This window comes from Chiloscyllium punctatum, chromosome 40 (assembly GCF_047496795.1).
Source record: "Chiloscyllium punctatum isolate Juve2018m chromosome 40, sChiPun1.3, whole genome shotgun sequence".
Taxonomy (NCBI): domain Eukaryota; kingdom Metazoa; phylum Chordata; class Chondrichthyes; order Orectolobiformes; family Hemiscylliidae; genus Chiloscyllium; species Chiloscyllium punctatum.
The window spans coordinates 17,111,689-17,127,596 of record NC_092778.1 but is presented as its reverse complement, the minus strand read 5'-3'; the positions used below and the strand labels follow the sequence as shown (position 1 = coordinate 17,127,596).

At 43.0% G+C, this 15,908-nt stretch overlaps 1 protein-coding gene across 1 annotated transcript in view; it reads right to left on the bottom strand.

The window, feature by feature from the left end:
- The window catches only part of tex2l (testis expressed 2, like), a 108,647-nt gene extending 94,901 nt beyond the window's left edge, over nt 1-13,746 (bottom strand). The window contains exon 1 of the mRNA XM_072559383.1: nt 13,452-13,746. The gene's annotated coding sequence lies outside the window, so the exon portion shown is untranslated. The remainder of the gene's footprint in view (nt 1-13,451) is intronic.
- Between the last annotated feature and the right edge of the window lie 2,162 nt (nt 13,747-15,908).

Below are 15,908 nucleotides of genomic sequence, written 5' to 3'. Positions count from 1 at the left end.
GTAAGTATACCCAGATAAGATATGGTGGTCATATTTGGAGTCAGGAAGTTCCACCAATACCTTTATGGATGTTAGTTTATAATAATAACAGACCATAAACCCCTGCAGGGTCTATTTAAAGAATACAAAGCAGTGCCACCCATAGCTTCAGATTGAATTCAGTGGTGGGCTCTAATACTAAGTGTGTATAATTACAAACTGAAACACTGTCTGGGAGGCCAAATAGCAATTACGGATACATTGAGCCACCTCCTAGTGATGGATACACCACTGGTGGTACCATCACTGGAAGAGCTGTAATGGTTTTAAATTTTCTGGACACACTTCCGGTCACAGCTGACAGTATCAGACTCTGGACGTAGAAAGATCCAATCCTGGCAAAACTGAAACAATTCTTGATTTGGAGATGCCGGTGTTGGACTGGGGTGTACAAAGTTAAAAATCACACAACACCAGGTTATAGTCCAACAGGTTTAATTGGAAGCACACTAGCTGTTGGACTATAACCTGGTGTTGTGTGATTTTTAACCTTGAAACAATTCTTGGTACTTTTCAGTATATTCAATGCACTTGGATATCACTGATCTTCTACATTGTAGACATTGCTGGACTACTAGAATGTTGTAACTTAATACTAGTCACAATCCATGGAATCAGCTAGAGGATAGAAATGACAGCAGATTATTCAAGAAACACTCGCATATCTCAACATGAAAGAAGAATGGAATATCTGATTTCTTCAGAATGAGTGGAGTTAACAGCTTAGGTCTTGGTTGGGTAGGGAAGCATGAAATGTGAAGAGGAAAATGTTGAATAATTAGCTCAGGATCAATTCATACTTGAGACTACAATCTCTGAGATAATGAAGTTATTAGGGAATAATTTGCTCAGTTTACAATCTGAATGGAGAGCTGAAAGAGAATGAAGGAAAGCAGGTTGTATTACAAACACTATATCATCGATCAAATAAAACAATTGATGGTTTACAGGAGGTGTGGAGCAAGTCGCACATAAAACAGATCAGGCTCAGCAGGAGCAGAAACATCAAAGCAATGCTGGAGAAAACGATAGACCTTCAAAAGCAAGTGGAGATGCATAACACACTCAACAGGAGCTGCAGATCACTCATGTTATGGACTAGACCAGATCCTCTCAAAGCATTTTAAGAAGGTAGCCTGTACCCTAACTTTTTCTCATTTTAAATGTGAATGTGAAGTGCCTGTTCTAGATGCGATGTGAGTGGTCAAGCTACCCAACGTTAAGCAAAATGCAATTTATTTAAAAATTATAGTTAAAGTACAAACAAATGAAAGAGGAAATTAGAATAACTTAACTATTGGAAAACTTCACTGAATAATAGACACAGTACCTATGACTAAATAACTATTCCAATACAGTATCATCCCATAAACACACTCCTTGGCAAATAGGTGAATTCAGATGCAGATTCTCACATGCAGTTCGCTAATCCAAGAGGGAAGAAAATGTCAAGAGTAGATTCAGAGAGTATAGCAGCCACTGAAACTTCCAACTCTTCTGTTACTGACAAAATGAAAACTGAGAAATTTGGATTGGTAAGAGCTTGCCACACCCAGGATGCTTCCATTGTTTATTTCTCAGGGACATTTCGGCACCTATGCATTTACAAACCCTCTTCAAAAAGAACCTGGACAAAATAACTTCTTAGCGTGACAGTACCATCATACTTGTTAGACAGCCCTTTCAAAGATAAAAGCCAAGAATACTGCTCTAGTGAAAGAACTCAAATGGAACATAGAGGAAACCAAACAACCGCGGAATCAGCAAGTGCTCAAGGTCCGATCTTCAAAGAGGCTGGACAGGTATTAGAGCAGGTCATGAAGAAGGCAATGTACTGGATTAACAGAAGCTAACACTTTGATAGCAATAGAAAAATCCAGGCTGTAAAACCAGCAGGTTCAGAGTGAGCTGGTAGCTCTTAAGGAGCATACCGATAAATTCCAAGAAAACTTAAATGGCATGAAATAGTAAGATGAGCAAGATTCATCAGCGGCTAATCGGGAAACTAATCTTGTTGCAGTGCATCGGAATAAATTAGGGACAACAACTGCAGTCTGTGAAAGAAAAGGATGAGAACACAAAGAGACATGCCAGACTCTGGCACTTTGACAATCAATGGCACCTCCAGACAATGGTACCATTATGAAACCTGGACGCTTCAGACTCTCACTTCTTACTGGAGATAGTTAAACTTGCTTTTGGAAATGAAGGGAAATGTTGTGCCCTGCCTTTCAGAGACTTCACCTTGAAGGAGACCATGGGCTGTGTCTATACAATGATGCGATTCTACCCATCAGTGGGTCTTGCAAGCTACTTACACAGCAATCAGCTGGTGTGCTGTGATTCCTGCTCATACTTAACAATATGTTTCACTGGAGGGGATATGTTTTACAGGATGCTGCCTGGATTAGAGGGTATGAGCTATAAGGAGAGGCTAGAAAAACTCAGGTTGTTTGCTCTGAAGCGGCAGAGGCTGAGGGGAGACTTGATAGGAGTTTATAATATTATGAGCTGCATTGATAGGTTGACAGTCAGAATTATTTTGCCAGAGTTGAAATGTCTAAAACAAGGTGATATGCATTTAAGGCAAGTGGACGGGGTGGAGGTCAAAGGAGATGTGAGGGGCACGTTCTTAAACAGAGAGTGGTAGAAGTCTGGAACATGCTGCCAGGGATGGTGCTGGAGGTAAATAGAATAGAGGTGTTTAAGAGACTTTTAGATAAGCATGTGAATGTGCAAGGAATGGAGGGATATGGACCAAGGGCAGGCAGAAGGGATTTGTTTAATTTGGTGTCATGTTCAGCACAAAATGGTGGGCCAAAGGGCCTTTGCTGTACTGTTCTATGTTCTATGTTCTAAACCAACCTGCAGGGTCAATCAATCCCTGATGAGTGATTGATGATTGGGTAATTGTCATTATCCACCATCTCAATAGGCCTTTACCAACAGCCAATCAATGCTGGCATTGACAGAGATAATCAGAACACATAAAAGAATTAAAAACAGCCAACAAAAAAAATTGGAAAGGTGAAAGCATCTGAGCAACCTATTTCTCTCACTCAATTTTTTATTCCTGTTGACTTGCAGTGATGCAGTGCGATGAGCCAAATGCTGAATTAACAGCAATTGTTATCATTTCCTGTTTATTAAAAACTGAGGACGCAGCTTGCTGAGTACAATCCAAACTTTTATCAAATCCATCTAGTCATCTGTACAAAGATTAGCCTTGCTGCACCACGGCCAACTCTGAGCTTGATCCTATTGGATATTTATAATTAACCCAACAAAGCCAATCTCTAGTTTATGTGAATTCAGCAACTGTGTTCAAACATCATCTCCGACTGTGAAGGTCAGAGGTAGACCGAACAGCTCCCTTGACCTGGACACTTGCCAGAAGGTGTGACTTGGAGACAAAGGCACAGTGGATGTGGCAGAGGGAGAGAACGATGAGTTAACAAAGTCAAGAAGAATGGAAATCTGTTTTCATACTCAGTTCTTTAAGAAAGTGCCATTGAAGATAAAAAGCTAAAATTGTTCTTTAGAATAAAAGAGAAATGTTTTAAAATGTTGTCAGCATTTGACATCCCATCCTAAAGGAGAAAACATTTCATCTAATTAAGATGAAATTTGTATCATTATCAGAAGCATTTAACTTCGCAGACCTTTAATAATTGAACATTCTCAACAGACAACAAGGGATCAGAATATATTGGCAGTGATGAATCTGACCATCATTATTGATTAGAAGGCTGAGCTGGGAGATGAAATTTTGCCGTGTATGCACATGAACACCTACAGAATCTCTTGTGGCTCTACCCTTGGACCAGGAGGCGGAGGCTGAGGGGAGCCGTGATTGAAGTTTATAAAATTATCAGCAGCATCGATAGAGTTGACAGTCAGAATCTTTTTGCCAGAGTTGAAATATCTAAAACAAGGGGACCTGCATTTAAGGTAAGGGAGGGGGAGGGGGAGGGGTAGGGGGTAGGGGTGGAGTTCAAAGGAGATGTGAGGGCCATGTTTTTTTACACAGAGAGTGGTAGAAGTCTGGAACATGCTGCCAGGGATGGTGCTGGAGGTAGATAGAATAGGGGTGTTTAAGGGACTTTTAGATAAGCATGTGAATGTGCAAGGAATGGAGGGATATGGACCAGGGGCAGGCAGAAGGGATTAGTTTAATCTGGTGTCATAAAAAGTAGGATCTCTGAGCAGGTTGATTGGAAAATACCTACTCGTGGGAACCTTGTCTGAAGCATTGGTTGAGAGGTATTGCAAATGTGACTGGACCAGAGATCAGAGGTTCCTACTCCGACACCTGAGAGAATTTCAATTCAGCCCATAAAATCCGGAAGTGAAAGCCAATTTCGGTAATGGTGACCACGACAACTGATGTTGATCATTGTGAAAAAAAAGCCATCTGATTCACCAATGCCCAAAAAGAGAATCTATTGCCACAGTTGCAATTTAACAATGTAATATTTATTGGGTGTTCTGAGATTTAATATTATTTTTAATTAAGAAATATATCGGCTGACTTACTGTGAGTTCTGCCATAAGGGAGCTCATTATTCTAGCCATGACTTTCCATATTAAGGTCTAGTGGCAGTATTCTATTGTCCCTCTGGTACGCAGTAACAGTCACTCCACATTGACGTGAGCCTATGATAAGATGCATGACCTGACCAGATGGTTGGGAGGTGACATCCTATGGGCACTTCTTGAAGCTACTGGGTACGATAAAATTAATTCAGAGTGGTAGAAACTGAGCAGTAGTTTGTACCTAACAAAGATTGAAAATATTGAACGTGTGGACAATGGGGCAAGCTCTTGTGATGCTTTGATTATGTCCCTACCTCTTGACTAGGAGGTCTGTGTTCAAATCCTACCTGCCCCAGAGGTGTACCATAGCATATCTCAACAGGTTCATAGAATCCCTTCAGTGCAGAACGATGCCATTCAGCCCATCAGGAAAGCGCTGACCCTCCAAAGAGCACCCTCCCCCACCCATCGTTGCCCATCATTCTTTATGGCCAATCCACCTAGCCTACACATCCCTGGACACAATGGGTAATTTAGCATGACCAATTCAGCTAGCCGGCACATCTTTGGAGTGTGGGAGGACACTGGAGCACCCGGAGGAAATCCACACAGACACAGGGAGAATGTGCAAACTCCACACAGTCACCCGAGGCTGGAATTGAACCCAGGTCCCAGGAACCATGAGGCAGCCATGCTAACCACTGGGCCACCGTGCCACCCAAATCGTTGGTTGAAATAACTGTAGGCTGTGAGACTCCCAGCTATGCTTTGGTAATTAATTTGTGCTGTTGTATACCCTTTTCAAAACCTCATGACAGCCAATGAACTGTTGTCACTGAGGTAATATCAGAAAAATATCAGCCAATTTGTCCAGCTTCACGACCACTCCATGCATATCCTCAGAGGAGTCTATGAACTAAAAACTTATATCAGTTCCTAAGTGGACCCCCCCTGCCCCACCCCTCTTTTAGTTTCTGAGAGTTCCAATTTTAAAAACCCCAGCAGCGAAGCAGTGCACTTTTTAAATAAGGTCAAAGGTTAGTTTGTTCCATGACTATTGCTGAAAGTGATTTAAGTATAAAATTACTTTTGAGGAGTTAAAATCCACATACAAGGATCTACAGCAAATCGGAGTAAAGGTTAGACATGAAGGTGAAAATCACTGAAGGCCCTTGAAATCTTTCTTTCCAAAATGAAAGCCTGAAAGTGGATTCAGCAGTTACGATGGCTTCTGCAGTCAAATAGTTTGAGGTTTGGATGGATTGGGGACGGTGAAGGCTCCTTTGTCTCGCGTTTATGTGACGGTAAGTTAATGATCCTGGCAGCCTGGTTGAGTGCAGCAGTCTTTTAGCTGGTTTTGCCATCCTCTGTCTCCCTGTTGAGAAGCAATGACTGTTTTCATGATGTTTCTCTCCACACACATGATTACTTTTAGCCTGACAGATCAAAATCTTTCAATGGCCACTTTCCCAAAATCTGTTGGACCCTGCTTTCATATTTACTATTAGGTTAGTTGAGAACTGAATCTTCTTTAAGTTGAAATGGTTGGCTAGTTACCAGTCTTAGCCTTGAACTTGGATGGAACTCATTCTGCCGGGTTGTGATGAGATCGGAAGAGCTATTCACACTTCCAGAGAAACCATTGTCAAGGAGTTTCTGTTTAGCCTTAAAAACGCTTATTGATTTTCAAAGAGTCTCCTGTGATTTCCTCCTAAAATAAAGTACAGTCTGGTCACAGCACTGGCTCAATCATTTGACTTCAGTCGCCAAGGGTAGCCATGTGACTTCTGGGAGCGACTTTGAAAGATTCCCCATGCACATTGTAAAGACAGATTGGCTTTCTTTACAAAATATGTAACATAGCAGCACTTTTGTGCAAGATTCCCTGACAGCAATGTGAAAAATACCCAGTTACTCAATTTATTTTTGGATGATTGTCATGGGGCAAATATTTATCTGAACAGTATGAGTTGGAGAGAGCAAGCATGCCCTTGGTTTACCAAAGATGGATTCCTCTGAAAGTAGAGCCCACTGCCTGAGAGGTTTTCACTTTTAAATATAATTGACAGCAATGTGTTAATTTTAATGTGTTGTGTATGTGGGGCCACCTAAACAATAGGATCCGATTATGTTGTAAGAAGTGCTGAAATATGACTCATGTCTCATTGTGAATTGCAAAACTTGTTACTTCAGACAAACCTACTTTAGTTAATCGAGGAGAAAGTGAGGACTGCAGATGCTGGAGTATCAGAGCTGAAAATGTGTTGCTGGAAAAGAGCAGCAGGTCAGGCAGCATCCAAGGAACAGGAGAATCGACGAAGAAGGGCTGATGCCTGAAACATCGATTCTCCTGTTCCTTGGATGCTGCCTGACCTGCTGCGCTTTTCCAGCTACTTTAGTTAATCGCAGACCAACACTAATATTTGCTTGTAAAATGTTTCTATTCATAACTTCTTTCTCCAGTTGAAGTAGATTCTGTGATAGTGAAAGATTATGGTTAACACTGGGGATTTATGACCTTATAGAGATTTATAAAATCATGAGGGGCATGGATAGGGAAAATGGACAAGATCTTTTCCCTGGGTTGGGGGAGTCTAGAACTAGAGGGCATAGGTTTAGGGTGAGAGGGGCAAGATATAAAATGGATCTAAGGGGCATCTTTTTCACGCAGGGTGTGGTTTGTGTATGGAATGAGCTGCCAGAGGAAGGGGTGGAGGCTGGTACAATTATATCATTTAAAAGGCATCTGGATGGGTACATGAATAGGAAGGGCTTAGAAGGATATAGGCCAAATGCTGGCAAATGGGTCTAGATTAGTTTAGGATATCTGGTCGGCACAGACGTGTTGGACTAAAGGGTTTGTTGCCGTGCTGTACATCTCTATGACTTTATATCCATTGCATAGAGTCAACCTACTTAACAGAAGACAGGAATTAAAGTAATTCATTGTTTTGAGGAGTTTAAAGATATTCTAAATTTTGCAATATTTTATGAACAAAGATATATACTCTTTTTTTTTTAAGAATTCACTTTATTCAATGGTTTATTTTCAGTCATTCACAGGAAGTAGAGGTCTCTGGTTAGGCCAGCAATTATTCATAATTGCCCTGAGGGCAGTTAAGAGTCAACCGCATTGTTGTGGGTCTGGAGTCACATGTAGGCCAGACCAGGTAAGGGTAGCAAATTAAAAAACCAAAAGAACTGCAGATATTGGAAATCAGAAACAAAACCAAAAATTGCTGGAAAAGCTCAGCAGGTCTGGCAGCATCTGTGGAGAGAAATCAGAGTTAACGTTTTGGGTCCAGTGACCCTCAGAACTTCTGAGGAAAGGTCACTGGACCCAAAACGTTAACTCTGATTTCCTCTCCACAGATACTGCCAGACCTACTGAGTTTTTCCAGCAGCGTCTGTTTTTGTTGTAGGGAAGGGTAGCAGTTCATAGAGCCCCTACAGTGTGGAAGCAGGTAATTCATTCCACTGGGTCCACACTGACCCTCCAAAGAGCATTCTATCTCGACCTACCCCCTACTCTACCCTCGTAGCCTTGTATTCCCCATGGGCTAAGCCATCTAGCCTCACAAACCTGGACACGATAGGCAATTTAGCTTGGCTAATCCACCTAACCTGCACATCTTTGGACAGTGGGAGGAAACCAGAGCACTTAGAGGAAATCTACACAAACACAGGGAGAATGTGCGAACGCCACGCAGACAGACATCTAACGATCAAATTGAACCTGAGTCACTGGTGTAGTGAGGCAGCTGTGCTAACCACTGAGCTACCAAGCTGCCCCACATCTATGATTTTATGATTCCTTCTGTGATACCAATTGCTTCCTCTAAAGGGCATCATTAAACCAGATGGGTTCCTTCCTAATAATCAACAATGATTTCATCGTCATCATGAGACTCTTAATTCCATTTTTAATTGAATTCAAATTCAACTATCTACAGTAACAGGATTTGAACCCAGGTCCAAAGAACCTCTTGGATCAACAGTCTATTGATAGTATGACTAGGTCATCGCTTTCACTCAACTCTGGCCTAGTGGTAGTTCTGATGCACCTGATTAAAAATGTTTTGGATTTAACCTTCCCTGTAGGATTTAAACAGGTATTTACCCTCCAATGCAGTACTGAGGGAATACCACACTGTCAGATACACTGCTCATTGTGAATTATTACACTCTGAGGTAAGGTAGAATGATCCAATGGCAGTGATCAAAGAAGAACAGAGGTGCTCTTTTGGTGTCCTGATTAACCTTTATCCCTAGCCAACATGACTCAAACTGATGTTCTGGTTTGACTTCTTGTTCTTTATGGAATTGAGCTGTGTGCAATTTGGCTGCTGGACCTCCCTACATAGAGTCATAGAGGGATAGCAACAGGTTAATAACAATAGCTAGGTAGCACAGTGGCTCAGTTGTTAGCACGACTGCCTCACAGTGCTAGGGACCTGGGTTCAATTCCAGCTTTGGGTGACTGTTTGCACGTTCTCTCTGTGTCTGCGTGAGTTTCCTCCCATATTTCCAAAGATGGTCAGGTTATGCGAACTGGCCATACTAAATTGGCCATAGTGTTCAGGGATGTGTAGGTTAGGTGCATTAGTCAGGGGTAAGTATAGCGTAGGGGAATGGGTCTGGGTGGGTTACTCTTTGGAAGGCTGGTGTGGACCGGTTGCTTCCACACTGTAGGGGTTCTTAAAAAAAACATATCAGCCACACAACGATACTTGAATTTGTGTGGTGCTGCAATTGAGAAAGGCAATGCATAAATGCAGGTTCTTTCTCACATAGAGGGAATGAAGTCTTACAGCGAAACTGAACCTACATCTCACCACATGATTGGTTTTGATGCCGCACCATTTGGAATACTGTGAGCAGTTTTGGGCCCCGGATCTAAGGAAGAGGTGCTGGCCTTGGAGGGGGTACAGAGGAGGTTCACGAGAATGATCCCGGGCTTGTTCCATGAGGAGTGGTTGAGGACTGTGGGTCTGTACTTGATGGAGTTTAGAAGAATGAGGAGGAACCTGGTTGAAGTTTCCAGAATACTAAGAGGTCTAGACAGAGTGGATGTGGAGATGTTTCCGCTAGTAGGAGTGACTAGAACCTGGGGACACAGCCTCAGGGTAAAGGGACAACTCTTTAGAACTGAGATGACAGGAATTTCTTCACCCAGAGAGTAGGGACTCTGTGGAACTCATTGCTACTCAAGGCTGTGGAGGCCAATTCGTTGAGTGTATTTATGACAGAGATAGATAGGTTCTTGATTCGTATGAGGATCAAAGGTTATGGGGAGATGGCAGGAGAATAGCGTTGAGAAATATATCAGCCATGATCGAATGACAGAGCAGGCTCAATGGGCTGAATGGCCTAATTCTGCTTCTAGATGTTATGGTCTTCTGGTGTGTTTGAGGACACACACTCACTTGATCTGAGTAGAAGAGGTCCTTGTATTGAACAAGAAATAGTTTATTGCATGTTATTGACTAGTTACATTGATATGGTAGATATTATTATGGAGAGTTTGAGAAAAATCTGGATGCGAGGTCTCACTCCTTTCAAGATCTTTAGATGCTCTGCCACCGAGTCCCACCTGATACTATCACAGTCGTAGTGCTTTAGGAACACTTCAGTGTTAACTATTTCAGACCCTGATGCTCATACAACATCCTGTAAAAAGACGTCAATGAAGCAATGCTCCTGGAATCCCTACAGCAGGGAAGCAGGCCATTCAGTCCATCGAGTCTACACTAACCATCCAAAGAGCATCCCTCTCAGACCCCTCGCCTATCCCTGCATTTCCCATGGCTAACCCACCTAACTTGCACATTCCTGAACTCTATGGGCAATTTATCATGGCCAGTTGATCTAACTTGCACATCTTTGGACTGTGGATGCACACTCACGTAGACACGGGGAGAATGTGCAAACTCCACACAGACAGTTGCCCAAGGCTGGAACTGAACCCAGGTCATTGGTGCTGTGAGGCAGCAGTGATAACCACTGAGCCACTGTGCTGCCTATACATGCACTTCAGTTTCCCCTTGTACTCTTGTAACTTTGGTGGGAATGGTGAAAGCTCAAAGAGACAGTCATTAAATAAAGTGTACTTTGGTCTGGTCATTTGCTCAGCCAGTCCCTACCCTCTCTGTTTCCCTTTCCCATATGTACCTGCTTTAACTGTCTGAGTGTGCCAAGCATGGTGGCAAGTTCACTGCTCAGTAACTGCCAGAGTACAGGAGGATTGATGGTTCTATCAGGGATTTGGAGAACAGATCTACTGCTATCAAGGGGGATTGTCAGTTGTGTGGTAAAGCCACACTTCACATTTATTCATTCACTGGAATAGCATCCAGCTGCCTTGACAGCAGTTCTTATCCAGTAACTGCTATCCAATTTTACAAACAGATACAACGTTCAGACATGGGTGACTGCATCAAGGAGAATGTTAATTGCTAGAGCTGTATTGGGAGGAGATAGTAAGAAAGGAACAATTGCAATGCCTCTTTCCCTTTTCCCTGTCCTTTCTCTTTGTACTGACTTCTGACAACAACCAGGCGAAAGTGAGGACTGCAGATGCTGGAGATTAGAGTCGGGCCTGTGGTGCTGAAAAAGCACAGCAGGCCAGGCAGCATCCGAAGAGCAGGAAAATCGATGTTTCGGGCAAAAACCTTTCATCAAGAATGCCTGATTTGCTCATACCTCATTCCTGATGAAGGGCTTTTGCCCGAAACATCGATTTTCTTGCTCCTCAGATGCTGCCTGACCTTCTGACAACAACTGTCCACATCAATGATGATAAAGCAATTCTAAAATGATTCCACTGAATCCAAAGAAATTGGATTGACTCATTTTTACCCATCATCTATTTACCTGAATTATTTGGTATCAATAGATTATTAAATGCGCAGTAAACATGTTGTCTATGGTTTATCGTGATTGTGATTCAGAAATAAAAGTTGGTCAGGACACCAGCCGGATTGTCCTGCCCTTCTTTTCCTTAATCCAAAGGATTTCTTTATGCCTAGGCTTTGATTTAACAGCATTTTCCAACAGCACTACACTGGAGTGCTCACCTGGGCTAATGTTTACTGAACACACCACCTTGTGACTCAAGGGAGAGCTAATGCTTTGAGTCTAGCTGAGTCTTCATCAGAGCTTTTTCTCTCTCCATGAATGCTGCTTGACCTGCTGTGATTTCCAGAATTTGTTGCTTTTAGTACAGCTTCCAGCATCTGTAATAATTTCCTCCTACATTGTGTTTAAATCAACATGATATGCCTTCATTTGTGCAGTGTCATGTAAAACATGACCGGTTGAGATTAGCAAACTTCAGAGCAATCATCCAAAGCAGAACAGTCCTGTAGTGATTGTAACAAGGCTGGTCAGTTGAACCTCATAGAATATGAGTTCCCTGATTGGGGCTGTTAATTTGGTCCAATCAAGGAGCCCTGGCTGACAGATATCAACAGAAGTGTCAGAGGTTCTCGCCACTCTGATAGCTGGCTCTGAGGAAGCCAGACCAGTGTCAAATACTATGCACGGCTGACTAGGTGATGGGATATCGGCTTCTGTGGGGTTAGTCAAGTCCGTCAGGTCTTTGCATCACGTGATATCTCCATGGGCATTAACCATCTATCAAAGCAAGGCCTGGTCATCTCTGATTGCAGATGCAAACATGCGGGCACAGGGCAGTCTGAAAGATCATCAACTTCAAGCGTTCACTCTGTTTCTCTATCTCTCCAGATGGTTGCCTGACCAACTGAGTATTTCTAGCATTTCTGCTTTTATGACAGTTTTCCAACATCTACCATATTTCTCAAATCCACATGCTTGGAATAAGCGAAGAGGTACCTTCCTGCATTTTGAATGTGCTCATTATCCAACCTGCCATATCACAAACTGCGTCACAAGATACTCAATCTGTAGTAACATTTCTAGCCATCTTGGCTGCTCAAAATAATTGCGACACATGGAATAAATCATCATTCCGAGATTAACTTTTCATTTTTCACCCACACGACTTACTTGTGATTAAATCTCCTCTTTGTTTTGGCATGTGTGTTAATGTTTCAATGGTGAACTCTTCAGTGACTGATGTTTAATTTCAGATCTTTTACTAATATAATGATTAAAAACTGAACTAACTTTTCTTCGCCAAGATCAAAGTGATTATACTCCCAATCCTCTGACTTTATTCCAAAAGTATATTATGAACAAAGAAATAGGTTACAAGAATTGAATTTGCTGGAGAAGCTCTGCAGGTCTGGCAGTATCTGTGGACAGAAATCAGAGCTAACATTTCAGGTCCATTGACTGTCCCTCACAACCTCAGAAAGAAATGTGTTTCCTTAAAATTCGGGGGCAGCAACTGTGAAAGCATTGCCGCTCCATCTGAAAGAATCTTTCAGCGAGCATAGGGTTAACACTGTTCCATCATTGCACATCAAAATGTATAGCAAATGGAGGAATTAAATCACAGTGGAAATAATTCTCCAAAACAGTTCACCACCAAACAGATTGAACCTGAGAGCGTGATTATGCAGGGTTCTCAAAATTATTATGTGTTCCCACAGCAGTGGGCAAGAAGTCATCGGAGGTCAGGTGTCACAGTATTGCCTTTTGGTTTCCAATGCAAGAAAATAATTGAATTGAACACAAGGCAAGCAGGAGATTTAAAATCCTACTACTGCGCCGATTCATCTCAGCTCTTCCTTTTTTACAATGAGTTAAACAGTTGATTTTCTTTTGATCGTGCAATGCACGAACTCAATTGAGTTCCCTGCAGTTAATGCTTGCTTTTAATGCATCGTCTGTCCTGTGCGAATACCAGGAACAGAACAGAGAAGCTGGCTTTCAGTAAAAATGGAGCTTACCAGAGTATTAAGAGAACAGCAGCACCAGGATCCACTCTCCTCTGACACACGCAAAACATCTCATCGCTGCAAAATTCTCCTGCTGCATTGTTTGACTTTGAGCAAATATTCCACCGTAAATATCCCACTCACAAGTCGTCTTTAGCATCGTATTCCTTTGTGGAGGCAGGCTCTCACCCTGTTTCTAACGCCTGGTGGCATGTTCTTTGCTTCCACTGATTTTATTCTCCTGTGATGTGAAACAGTACAATTTCTGGGTAGCAGATCTAACTCTTAATGTGCCACAAAAGGCAATCCCAACGACCACCCCCCCCCCCTCCCACCCCCCCACCCCCCACTCTCTCTCCTCTTCGAACGTTGTCCTGTGTCTGTCTTGTGGGTCAGACATCAGCAGCTGCAGCAGGAGACTGCACACATATGATTATCCCCAGCTTGAGTCCGGCTTAGCCAGCATGTAGTCTGTATTGGAGCTGCTTTCCAGATTTGAAGTGCTCACGTTGTTAAGCCTGCCCTGCTTGGCACACACAGAGAGCACATCTTGCTGGGTGATGTCAGGGGGATGGACAGTCCCCCAGCCACAGCCAACTGGTGACTTTGCCAACCGCTCTCAACCTTCAAGCAGCAAACAATTTTTTTTTAAAAACCAAGTGAGGGTGTGCTTACTTAGAGGGTCCATGCAAATGTCATCTTTTCAATTAAGGTGCCTTCAAAGCTGCCCAGGGTCAAAATTGCTCAACTTTGTCTGAGGACATTGGAGGTAACAAAATGTTGGAGAAACTCAGCAGGTCTGGCAGCATCAGTGCAGAGAGAAACAGAGTTTTGATGAAGAATCGTGCTGCACTCGAAACGTTATCTCTGTCTCCACAGATGCTGTTGAGTTTCTCTGGGGTTTGTTTCAGAATTCCAGCATCCACATATTTTACTGTGATCTGGACGTTGCCGGTGATGTGATGAGCAGCTTACCTGATGAAGGAGCGTCGCTCCGAAAGCTAGTGTGCTTCCAATTAAACCTGTTGGGTCTATAACCTAGTGTTGTGTGATTTTTAACTATGTTTCCCATCTTCATCTTGTCGGAAGATGCAGTTCCGGAAATGCGGGGGGAGTCGACTGCAATGTCACAGGCTGGCAATAAAAGTTTCACCCCAGCCCACCCCGCCAACTCTGGCCCAACATCTGGTGCGCAGGGTGGTACATTGCTCTGTCCACTTCATCAATGCCATGGTTATGCTCTCAAGAACCAACTGAGAAGTAAGGCCTAGGGACAGTGCAGTGGCTTGGTGGTTAGCACTGCTGCCTCCTAATGCCAGGGACCCAGGTTCGATTCCAGCCTTGGGCGACCATCTATGTGGAGTTCGTATGTTCTCCCTGTGTCTGCTTGGGTTTCCTCCAGGTGCTCCATTGGTCATGCTATATTGTCTCATTGTGTCCTGGGATGCCTAGGTTAGGTGGATTAGCCAGGGATAGGATAAGGGGTTGGGACTAGAGGGTTGGTGTGAATTAGATAGGCCAAATGGCCTAGTTCCATGCAGCACACTGTAGGGATTCTATGATTTCGAGTCTTGGGTATTTTCCTATTGTTATCCATCTAGGTTCCTGATTCTGGGTGCAGAAGGACGCCCATGTGAAGTCTTCACTGAAAGCCAAACTCAGGTTTGTTAAACATTAAAAGTTTATGACATAGTACTTAACCGCTATTCATATTGTATCTGAGAAACATGATAGTGCCTTGTGATATTGTCGGACTTGACCTAAGAGTGAGACTGGGTACACATCACACTTAACACTGGAACAACAACTAGAGAACAACTCATTAACCTCTCCTACAAACAGTCCTTTAAAATGTGATAGACAGAGCTTATCCTGATACCAGTTAAGCCTTTTAGGGACAGAGCTTATCCTGATACAGCACAATTATGTGTGTCCTGGAAGCCATTCCTAGAAATTATAGAATTCCCACAGTGTGGAAGAAGGCCATTTGGTCCATCAGGCTCACACCAACCATCTGAAGAGGATTTCACCCACATCCAACCCCCTTACCCTATCCCTGTAACTCTACATTTCCCATGGCTAACCCACCTAGCCTGCATATCCCTCATCACTATGAGGCAACTTCCTATGGCCAATCCGCCCTAACCTGCACATCTTTGGTCTGTGGGAGGAAGCCGGAGCAAACCCACGCAGACACGGGGAGATTGTGCAACCAGGTACCCGACGGTAGAATCGAACCCAGTTCCCTGGCACTGTGAGGCAGCAGTGCTAACCACTGAGCCACGGTGCCACCCAACGTGATAAGGCCAAATTCCATTCACTTTAATGTTTTGCATGAGGTTAATTAGGGTTGCCCAATCAGCAATAATGTTCTTGAGATGGGAGGGCAACATCTTATCTTTGTGTAGTGCCTTTGCTGGAATGAATCTCTCCTTGAAACTTCACAGGAACCATACTAAGGTCTTTTTA